Source organism: Canis aureus, chromosome 31, assembly GCF_053574225.1.
Source record: "Canis aureus isolate CA01 chromosome 31, VMU_Caureus_v.1.0, whole genome shotgun sequence".
Taxonomy (NCBI): Eukaryota; Metazoa; Chordata; class Mammalia; order Carnivora; family Canidae; genus Canis; species Canis aureus.
Window position 1 is genome coordinate 29,077,346 of NC_135641.1, and position 10,975 is coordinate 29,088,320.

The 10,975-nt window shown below is 44.2% G+C and overlaps 1 protein-coding gene across 3 annotated transcripts in view; it reads right to left on the reverse strand.

Annotated features, from left to right (window-relative positions):
* The window catches only part of MB21D2 (Mab-21 domain containing 2), a 108,078-nt gene that overhangs the window by 22,511 nt on the left and 74,592 nt on the right, over nucleotides 1-10,975 (reverse strand). The gene's annotated exons all lie outside the window — the stretch shown is intronic.

Sequence of the window (10,975 nt, forward strand, 5' to 3'; positions counted from 1 at the left end):
CAGGACTGGCATTATGTCAGCACAATGAAAGTAGCGTTCAGTTCATATGCAATTTCCCAAGAATGTTAATATTTTGTACAAAAGGAACAGCCACTAAACAAAACATGCTCCAACACAGCAGAATGTAGTATCCCGCGGAGAGAATGATGTTCACGTTCCTCTTCACTCAGACTGGAATGTGAGCTGTCATGGTAATCCTTGTCTTTTGATTATTATTTTCTCTGATTTTAGTGCATTTTACCTTTGTCTCCAAAATTCAACAACTCTCTCCTTTTTCTAAAAAGGAGAAAAAGTGGCTCTTCGTCGAGCCACCTTCAACCTTTTTTTTTTTTCCAAGATAAAGTCCTACCTTGGAGTGCTATTTATTTTTCAGTATTGCTAGTGCTTTTGTTAATACCCTGGTTACAAAGTCAAATAGGTTTTGAGTGATCTGCACACAACCCCTGTCACTTTTAGAACGCAATTGTGCAGCATGCAAGGATTTTAAGGAATCTTCCTTATTCTGTAACTGCATTGTTACATAAGTGTCTAGACTAGTACTCAATCAGGAGTAGAAGGCAGACTGCTGTTTGTAAGAAAGGAAGGATTACCAAGTCCCTCTATACCATTCCCCTGCCTGTCAATTACTTGCCCAGCTCTCAACTAACTGAAAATCAGAGAGGCAGGGATGGAGCGGTCCTGTTAGAATATAGAAGTGCCAAAGGAAAAGCTCCTGGGGACAAGAGAGCTGCCCTGAGCTGCCACTAGAATATAAGTGACTCAGTTTTCCTGGAGAGCTGAGCGTGTCTGGCAAGTACAAGTGCCAGAGGCCTCTGGGTTTCAGAGGAGGGAGGGCACATCTAAGGGAAAGCAGCATAAACAAGGGGAAGGCAAAAAGAGGTAAAAAGAGAGATGGGAATCAACATTTACAGAGTCTCTGGTATGAACCAGGTAGATAGTTATCTCCATATTTACATGAAAAAAAATCTTTCCGTCTGATGCGTTACACTCAATTTACAAGAAAAGAAATATCGGGCTCAGTAGTTAAAGGATTTGCCAACAGTGACCAACAGTGGGGCTGCCTGAGTTGCAAACACTCACTGGCTGTTTGCTGCAATGGTGGCTTCCAAAGTGAGCATGGGGCCAGGCCTACTGGGGAGTCCAGAAGGACAGGAGGTTGGAGTGGGTGAGCGGGGTGGGGAAGCCCCATACACCCCAAATGCGCCCCAGGGGCCTCTCACCCCCACTTCGACCACCAGTTTACCTGTTTTACACACTGGGCTTCCTGTGCTGCCTCTATTTGAAGTTTCAGAGCACTGCAGCTTTAAAAGAGAGGGAAAGAAGGTTTGAAAATCCCTGCATCATATCCAGCTGGCTATTCCCCAATTCTGCCTGGGGCTGGCCTTCAGCAGGAAAATAAATCAGTGCTTACAAAAGATCTACTCTATACAGAATGCTGCTGGGGGGGAGGGGGGGCTCCCAATTCCCTGCTCTAATCATTCTAAAGCTGTCTAAAAAAGACTTCACTTTTTGCCAACTTTACTCGCTCATTTGACTATTTCTACGCCTTTGCAGACCCTGCTAGGCTGGTCAGGTGCTTGCAGACGTGCAGGCAGCAAGCAGAGCAGACCCTCCAGCCCTGCAGCCAGTGCTCCAGGGAGAAGAGAAGCCATGGATCCCAGAAGATCTCCAAGTGCAAAGCAGGACAGACACCTGATGCTCCAGAGATGCTGCACTCTACTTGGACATCACTTCTCCTCTCTGCACCATGTCCTCACGACCAAGTGAGGTGCTCAGACTAGACCATCTTTACTGCTCTTTCTGACTCTCAGGGGTCCAGACAGAAGCACAGTGCTGTGTTCCCAAGTGATGTATGAAAAGTGAATCTGTAGCAAGGCAGAGAGGGAGCAGGTGTAAAGCACACGCCCCGCCCCCCATACAAGTCAGGACAAATACAGACCCTCCAGACCAGTGATTTCTTGAAAATTCAGGACTACTAAGGAACGCATGGAAACAAAAAGGCAACAAAGACACTCTAAGTGCTGATATAACTTAAGCAGAATGGAAGAGAATACATCTTTAATAAACCTGCAGCAACAACTCCCAACAACCCAAAAGGTAATTTCAGACCTTCCCAAAGTCCCTTCAAAGTCTAGAGGTGAGTCGCTGTGTTGCAGGGAAAAGATGGGTGAGGGAGTTTCTTCAGAGCACTCGGAGAGAAAACAGCAGGCCCAGGACTTTCAAGCCGTCTCTGGGCAACGAACGATCTGTCACTTTCTCCTTCCAGGACTGACTGTCGCTTCAGTAGATGAGGCAGGCCTGCCGATGACAGTGTGTGGTCCCAGGGGAGCTGCTCGGGCTGGGGGTGAGCCCCCCTCTGGCACTCTGCCCTGGGCTGCTCTGCTCGGCCCCACAGGCCCCCCCTCCTGGGAGTGCCAGCCCTGGGCTACCTGCCTGGCATGCAGCTTCACCACCTGTTTTCCGTTCCCAGAAATCTATTTAAAACAATCAGAAGAGTCTCTGACAGCAGGCATCCTTCAAATAACAACATGCACATCACTTATGTGAAATTTCTCCAATGAGGCTGCCTTTCAGATATTGCTAATGCCACTGTGTAACCACCCCTGGCCTCCTAATAACATAACCCATTTCCTGAGCATCTACTTCGGGCCAAAGGTTGTTTCCGTATTAATCTTTGTGCTGCCCCTGGGTAGTGAGAGGAAATGGATGCTCTGACTTTAAATAATTGCCCAGAGTTACACAGTCTGTAGATCTGATCTTTGAACACAGGTACATGGCTTAGAAGACAAAATTAACTCACAGACGTCATCACGGTAAGTGGTAATGACTATCCACATCTGCCTTCCCCATTCCTCTAGCTCCTCACAACACATCTCTGCTACTGCCCGGGGAGAGGGCTGAGTAACCAAAGCTTTCACACCAGGGGGTCCAGAAAGCCAGGAAAGCTAAGGGGAGACACGGAAAACTGAACCTGGAGACAGACTTTCAGGCCAAAATTCCTATTTTTTCCCTCTCCTCTTACCAGAAATTCTACCAATTAAGGTCATTGTCACAAGAAAATGGAAAATTGCTCCTTGGGAGTTAAGGCTTGAATCCCCATTTACTCCCTAGCACGCACGTGTTCAATCAGAGCACAACCTTCTCACTGAGGTTGAGAACACCTGCCTGCAGGACTGGGCGTTCTGGTTCAGAGGGGACCGAGTGATTTGTAGATTGACAAAGGGCCATGGTAAGACATGAAGGTGCCCTGGACAGAAGTTAGAGACCCAGAGGCTGCAACAGGTGGTGCCGGGGAGATGACACCTGTCGGGGAGATGACACCTGTCGATTTCAAAACTGCTCCCTTCTCTCCCTCTCTCTCTGTGGCTCCGACTCCCACTCCCCAAACACAAGCCAGTCACACTAGCATTACAGCTCCGCTGCAAATGGAGTTAACATGGCACTTGTGAACTGAGGCACGACTTGGGATGTGTTCACCTGAAATATGTAATTCAATTCTAAACAAATAAATACATACTTGTCATATTGCTAAATGTGAGGCTACCAAGAGACATCATTAGTAGCAAGCCAGGGGATGCTAATTACACATGCCCTAAACAAGCTCAACAGTATAAGGAGTGGGGAATCTGCTTAAATTCTTCATTCTTAATAGGAAGCTATTTTTAAATGTAGTTGAAAAGAAGAGCCCGTGATATGCTGGAGAGTGGCTTCCACTGCTTCACTTTAATTATTGGTTTCTTCCCCAAATAAGACTGAATAGAAACGGTATACAGGACCCCAATTTTGATTGCATGGTGGACTATTAAAATGCGATTTTGCCAATGAACTTTATTACTCTCACACTTTTAAAGACCCATCTAGAGTTATCCTAACAAACGTTAAAAGCAAATGCAAATGACCAAGCTTTGTAAACAACAAAGTACAATCCCTGGTAGGTGAGTAGGTGTTACCAGGGTGGCTGTGAGGGCAGCATGAGGTCCAAAGAGATGAAGAGCACTGAGCCATCTGAAGGAGCCTGGCCAATCCCACTGAGCTGGTGACTCCTCGTTATCCTTCATGGCTTCTTTTCCTTCTGTGCGTGCAAAATGGAAAGAAACATTCCATCGCTTGTATTCACCCCACCTCAAAAGTGCATTGGTACCTAGATCTTCTAGTCTAACCACTTCATTTGACGTTCATGAGAACCGAATGCCAAAGAGGCACGGCTGCAGAGGAAACTCACGAAGCTAGTGAAATCCAGAGACATGGGTAGATCAAGGTTTCCAAATTCTTCAACCAGTGCTCTGATACCCTGGTTTAAGGGTCAGGTACTACCACACAGAGGTGTTGAAATGTGCTACAAGCGTACAAATATAAATCCTGTACAGGACAGCCTAACTAACATACTAATGCCAATGATCAGCTGACATTCGACTTCTATAGTTTCTACTAAATAGAATATGATAATATGATAGATTTTTGACACATTTTATGAGCTAGTATAGTAGTTGTTCAAAGTGAAATCTGCATTTTTATGCATATTATTTTCACACTGAATATTCTGAGCTCTGGTTTATTTATAGGTGGCCTTAACCGAGCACACTGAAAATAAAATCAAGATTACCTGCAATGAAATTCTGCTTAGAACAGCTTTAATATTAATTAATGCCATACCAAAAAAAAAAAAAAAGGATCCAGATTGATTTAAAAACATGGAGTAAATAAATGTCTGATAATCTCTAAAATGACTTGCAGCTGGAGATGCCTGAATGCATCTACTCACAGCTCAACGAAATGCTTTTCTCCAAGATAAATCTTCTCTTCTAAGAGCTCAAAAGAAGAAAGAAGATTATTCATGCCTGGCGTGGACTTCAAGATAATACAAATTTATATATGTCAAAGGCTAATTTCGAAAGTCCAGGACTCAGCCCAATCCATTTTATTCAAATTGATTTCTGGTTTTGAATAAATTAACAGAGTAAAGGGATGAGAAAATATAAAAATCATGGAAATAGTAACAGAAATATTTCTACTAGAAGGGTGTCCCACAGACAACCTATATTGATCTTGGGCGCCAAAAAGAAAAAAAATCACTGTATCTCCTCTCTATGCTGATATATGTTCTGTAGGAATTTGTTTCTGTGGGAACTCTGGGAGTACAAGTAGTAATGCCTTGTGTTGGCAGTACACCCAGCTTCATCAAGAGAACCCTGGACAGTAAGAATAGGGTCAGATCACTGAGGGACTTAAATCTCAAAGGAAGAACTTCAGATTTCATCCTACAAAATCACATCAACTTGCTCCACACAAGTACAATGTTCCCTAGTACCTAAGGCCCTTGCTGTAAAAGTTCAATGAACATTTGTTGGATTAAAGAAGAAAAAATAAATTCCTAAAGAATGTCAGGAGGTGTAATAAGCTTCAATTATAACTTGGCAAAAATTATGAGGGAAAGTTTACAATTGGAGTTTGTTAGCAAAGTGGGAAAGAGTGTGGGAGAAAGCTTCCCAGGAGAGGTAATATCTTGAGTTAACCTTTGAAAAAAAGAAGGTGGTTTGGCTATGTGGGGTGACTTCTAAAGCTATTTCTGCTAAAAGACCCATTAACTTAACTGGACATTAATTGCCTTGTGTATAAAATGAGAAGAGACAACTTCCAAAGGATTTTCAGCTCTAACAATCTGATTAAAATAGCTGATGTCTATAAAGATGTGACCAAATTGTCATACATAGACTTCATGTAAGGAAGAAATTATAAAATATTTTTAAGACTGTCATTTAGAATTTTTGTTTTTCTTTTTTTAATTTTTAATCTCTTAAAAACATTACCACTTTGTTAACCGTTGCCATCCCTTCTCCAAAAATCATTCCTTTTTCTCCCTACTTTGTGTTCCCATATCAAGCCAAGCCAGTGTTTTATGACATTCTCATGATCCCCTTCTAGAAGCTAAATACAGAAAAGATGCTCAAAAAAAGTACTGGGAGGGACACAGGAGAAAGTCCATCTAAACAGTTCTTCCTCCCAAACTTCACCTTCTTGTTTCAAGGGGTAACTTAAGATACTACATGCTCCGAATAGCTTTCCGCCAAGATGTCTGGCTTAGGAACACTCCTGTGTGCTTAGATACTGCTGTGTGCACCCCCAGCAGGTCCCCGACCTGCTCTATTTACTTACTGTCTCCCTGTTACAATACAAGCTCATGAGAGAAGGGGCTTAGTGGTGCCCTGGCCTACCTCCCACTTTATTACTAGTTCCTAGCACAGTAACTGGCACACAGTAAGCATACCAAATGCTTCCTGAATGAAAAAGAAAATGAATGGGAAAACAGAGACCTGGATAAATGTGTGTGTAGGGGAATGCAATTCATTTCGGGCAAATTCTCTTGCCAAGGAAGTAAAAAAATGGAGCGTGGAAGGGACCTCAGAGATCATCTGGTCCAACCCCCTCATTTTCCAGAAGCCAAGGAATCTTGGCATAGTGCCCCCTGAAATATAAAAGAATATTTCAGGAAACATGCAAAAGAGTATTAGGAAAAGCAAACATCCTCTCCAATAAATGAGGATGCCAGCCCACACAATCTGCAAGTGGAACCTAAATAATTAAAAAAATGTTCACGGCGCTAATTTTATTTGGCCTTCATTAGTGCCTTCAGTGAGTCCACCTCGTACCTAGCAGTGTCAAGTCCACATCACGCAGGCTCAATTACTTAGTATGTAGATCAGGCAAGATTTTCCCTTGTCTCCCTCCTGTGTTTCTCCAGCCTTTCAGTGCTCATTAGCACCTCCAACAGAAGGCTGAGGAAATGAAACTCCAATTTATCAATGTCAACTGTTGAACCAGCAAATTGCATCAATCCCGCCCCCACATGGAGTGTTTGGACAATTCTGAATCAACAAGATGTTGGCAGCTGTGTTCCTATGGTTCAGTAATTGCATTGTTTCCTACTGTGCTCTACGGGTTGTGAAATGAATTTATTAAATAACCAACACAAAGGGAATGTGGTGTGGGCTAGTGCAAACAGCTCTGGACTGGTGTTGGGATCCTGTCTTTATGGTCTCCCACTTTGACCACCAGCTTTGACGATAGTTCCTCCGGTCCTTGGGCTCCTAACCATTTAGGAAGACAATTCTGCCCTGGGTAGTAGAGAAATCTACGGTACCTAAAAATACCCTGTGTTTCTCACCCCACGTACAGACTTAATATTGATCATATTGTCCATATACTGGAATCCAGTATGCTTACTTTCAGCTCAAATTCTGCCCTTTGTGTGTAATATCCCATGACACGCAAACAGTACACCTTTCAACAGAACACCACTCTCGAGAGGATGCACTAGGGCTAACTGGCCACGTCACACTGGAAGGCAACGGTTAGAAAAAGAAAATTGAGTCCAGGCACAAGTAGCACTTAAAGGAGGAATTCAAACATCCAACTCACTGGTCTTTGTTAAGTTTGATAGTTGGTACTTTGCTAGTTGTCTTGGGTTTTTAAAACTAGTTGGTGTTCTGTAAATCTAGGCTGATACTGGCTGTGTGACAGACTAAGATTTTTATTTTTTTTAAGATTTTATTTATTTATTCATGAGAGACACACACACACAGAGGCAGAGACACAGGCAGAGGGAGAAGCAGGCTCCACGTAGGGAGCCTGATGCGGGACTCGATCCCGGGACTCCAGGATCGCGCCCTGGGCCAAAGGCAGGTGCCAAACCGCTGAGCCACCCAGGGATCCCCAGACTAAGATTTTTAAATGAATATAGAAAACGCACTTGGTATATTATTCCAGCTCTGAAAGGAGAAAAACAAGTTTGATAAAATCAACCCTGTTCAGTTACTCTTAAGTCATCAGCCTCTTACAGCCCAGAAGGCAGGCAGGGTTTGAGTGAGCGTCCGGAGAAGGTCTGCAGAGGGTCACCCTGCTGAGCGGTAGAGGGAAAGTCTCCCTGGCTCTCTGGGTTTAGTTGGGCCCTAAATAGCACAAGGTCTCCTGGGTTCCTGGACACTGAGAGGACGCGAAGTGAAGATGAGACCAGGGAAGACAACTTCTCTTCAACTGGGAGTTTGGCGCTCATTCATTTAGGCCTCAATTGTTTTCCTATTCTTTCTTAAAAGGCAAATAATAACAATGCTTTCTGTCAAACTAAAAGCAGAATTTCACTTCTTCCCAATTTCCCTGCCCAATTACTTCATAAACAGGGCTCAATTCAGATCCACCATCATTTACTGAGATCTACACACAGCCCGGTGGTTCTGGCCAGGAGGTATAATTGCTGGCAGATGATCTACGTCAGCTGATCACCTCCACAATGGGGATCGTGGCTGTTACGGGTTCAGATAATGTATGTAAAGCACATGGCCCAGTGATGAATGTACTAGAGAAATCTATCACACTCAGGCTAGGAATTCTATTTCCCAATCTCTGATTTACACGTCATAAAAGCACTGTGAGGTGGGAATTATGGTCACTGTCTTGCAGACAGAGAAGTTAAGTGGCTACCCAAGGACATGAAGTCAGGAAGGAAAAGATTTAGTAACTAAAACTGGGTTTGGCTTCACTCCAAATCGTACCTGCTTTCTGCAACAAGATGTGGGTGTGCATCTCTAGGATTTTGTTGTTCTTTTGGACTGACTGGTGGTGATGTCCTACAAGGCATGATTCCAAATCAGTATCATGTTTTGCCGGTTTCCCCCTTTTCCCAAAAAAGGTGGAATGGAATATTTACATAGAGGTTTACTGCTGGGAGTTTTATATTCTTGGATTCTGGCTATATGTGAATTTACTCTTTTTTTTTTTTTCTAATGAGGAGCCCTGTAGCCAACCTGCAGGTCAACGGTTGCACAGTAGATGGTGACTTTTTAAAAATCACAGTGTGGCAGCAAGAGCTGGGGATGAGCCCTCCTGGCCTCCCTAGAACATGCTGAGGCTTAAGATAGGAGGCCAAGGTTTCAGCTCGCTGCTGCCTCAGGACTGGGGCCGAGAAACCTGTATTCCCAACTCTCATCTGCTGTAGCAAGTCATTTCTTCATCTGGATCATGTTTTCCCACCTGGAAAATTGTGGGTTGGGACTGGCTGATATATTTTCGTAAAATCGTGTTTACTGAGGTATAACGTATAGACAATAAAAGTCATCTACTTGATACAGCATGATGAGTTTGACAAAGGCTTACAGATTTATAACTATAGCCACAATTTAGACACAGAAGATTTCCATCGCCCCCCCAAAATTTCCTCAGGCCCCTTTTGCAGTCAATCCTCTTCCTAGGCCCCAGGCATTTCTGACCTAATCTCTGTCCCTATGGTTTTGCCATTTCCTGATTGGCACAGAAATGACAGAGCATGTAGCCTTTCACGCTGGCTCCTCTCACTTAGTGTGAGACTTTTAAGATTCATCCATATGATTGAATTCAACAAATCAATAGCTTGTGCCTTCTTATTGCCATCCATTGTATCGATATGACACTTTGTTTATCCACTCAATAGCTGACCCCCACTTGGCTTGTTTCTAGTTTTTTGCTATTAAGAGTAAAACTGTTGCAAACATTTGTGTATGGGTCTTTATGTGCACACACTCCATTTCTCTCACACAGAAACTCAAGAGCAGGAGTGTGATGGCTGTGCCATTTGTTCAGTGGATGTGTCTGACTTTCTTACAAAGTATCACACTGTTCCCCAACATGGCTATACCATGTGGCATTCCCACCAGCCAAGAACGGGCTGGTTGGTATTTAATGGGCAGCCTCAGATAATGACTGCGATTTCCATCCATGTCTCATGAATGTGTGGACTCTTCTTCCCATGAACTGTATCTCAGCACCCCCCTCAGTACCAGAGTAAGAAGTACACGAACTCAATGTTGAGATCCCTTCCAGTGCTGTCTGTCATTCTGTTGCCTTCTTTGGACGTCTGATTCTGCGATGGTGGGCACCAAGTAGTGGTTTCAGGCTGAAACCACCATAATTTGGAGACAGCCTCCAACACTGCCACCTACCAGGGGTGTAAGGAAATCTCACAGGCTTGGTTTCCTCTTCTGCAAACTGAGGGTGATACGTACGTTCCTCTCAGGTCTTGGAAGATGGATGGTGTACATGCTTGGCACACAGTAGGCACTCAGTAAACAGAATTTTCAGCTTCTACAGTTAGAGACTGGCACAGCTGAGAAGGAAACGGTAGGTGATAAACTTGGTCCCCCGGGACCACTAGATACGTGAAGACGGAGGTCCCTGTGTTCATCACAAGTTTCAAGGTCCCTCCTATACGTGTGAGGCTGGTTTCTTCACTCTTCTATCCATTTATAATACATGCATGTGCATGTGGGATGACAGAGAGAGAGAGATGAACCCCTCCCTTGCCAAACAGTCTAACACGCTCCTCTTAACCGACGTGTAGAAAGACACGGGGCAGAAGGTTTGCCATGGGCAAGAAGAAAGGCAGAGTGCCAAGGCCCCACATTCTAGATCATAGCAAAGCAGCTTAAAGTGTGAGCATTTATAGGATTTCAGCTCTGATTTTCAGGTTATTCAGGGAAATAATACTGTGGATCTAGAGTTTACCCAAGTGCCAATGTGTGTGCATAAGAGGGAGAGGGGAGGCGAGAAAGGACAGGAGGAACCACCGATGGGCATCTGAGCTCTGAATAATGCATTGACACGTTCTGTTTTAAGTACTGTTTATGCTCCAGCACCCCCCCACCTCCCACAAGCTAATTACCTCGCCATTTTGAGCACCCAGCTGTTGCTGTCTGAAACCTGACCTTCACCGTGAAGAGGCTCACAGCTGCAGTGAGCTGCCTACCTAATAATGCAGGGGGCTCCCAGCAGCTTCATACCTCTCCTCCCCTCAACTAACTTAGTGAAACAGGCTGGTTCCCCTGGTTCCTCCTCCCCAGACCATCTGTACCTCAGACAAAAAGAAAGGAAGAAAGCCAGAAGCAGGGCATTATATGGGAGCTGGTCAGAACGCAGGATCTCAGGCTGCCTTTATAAAGACCTTCTGGAT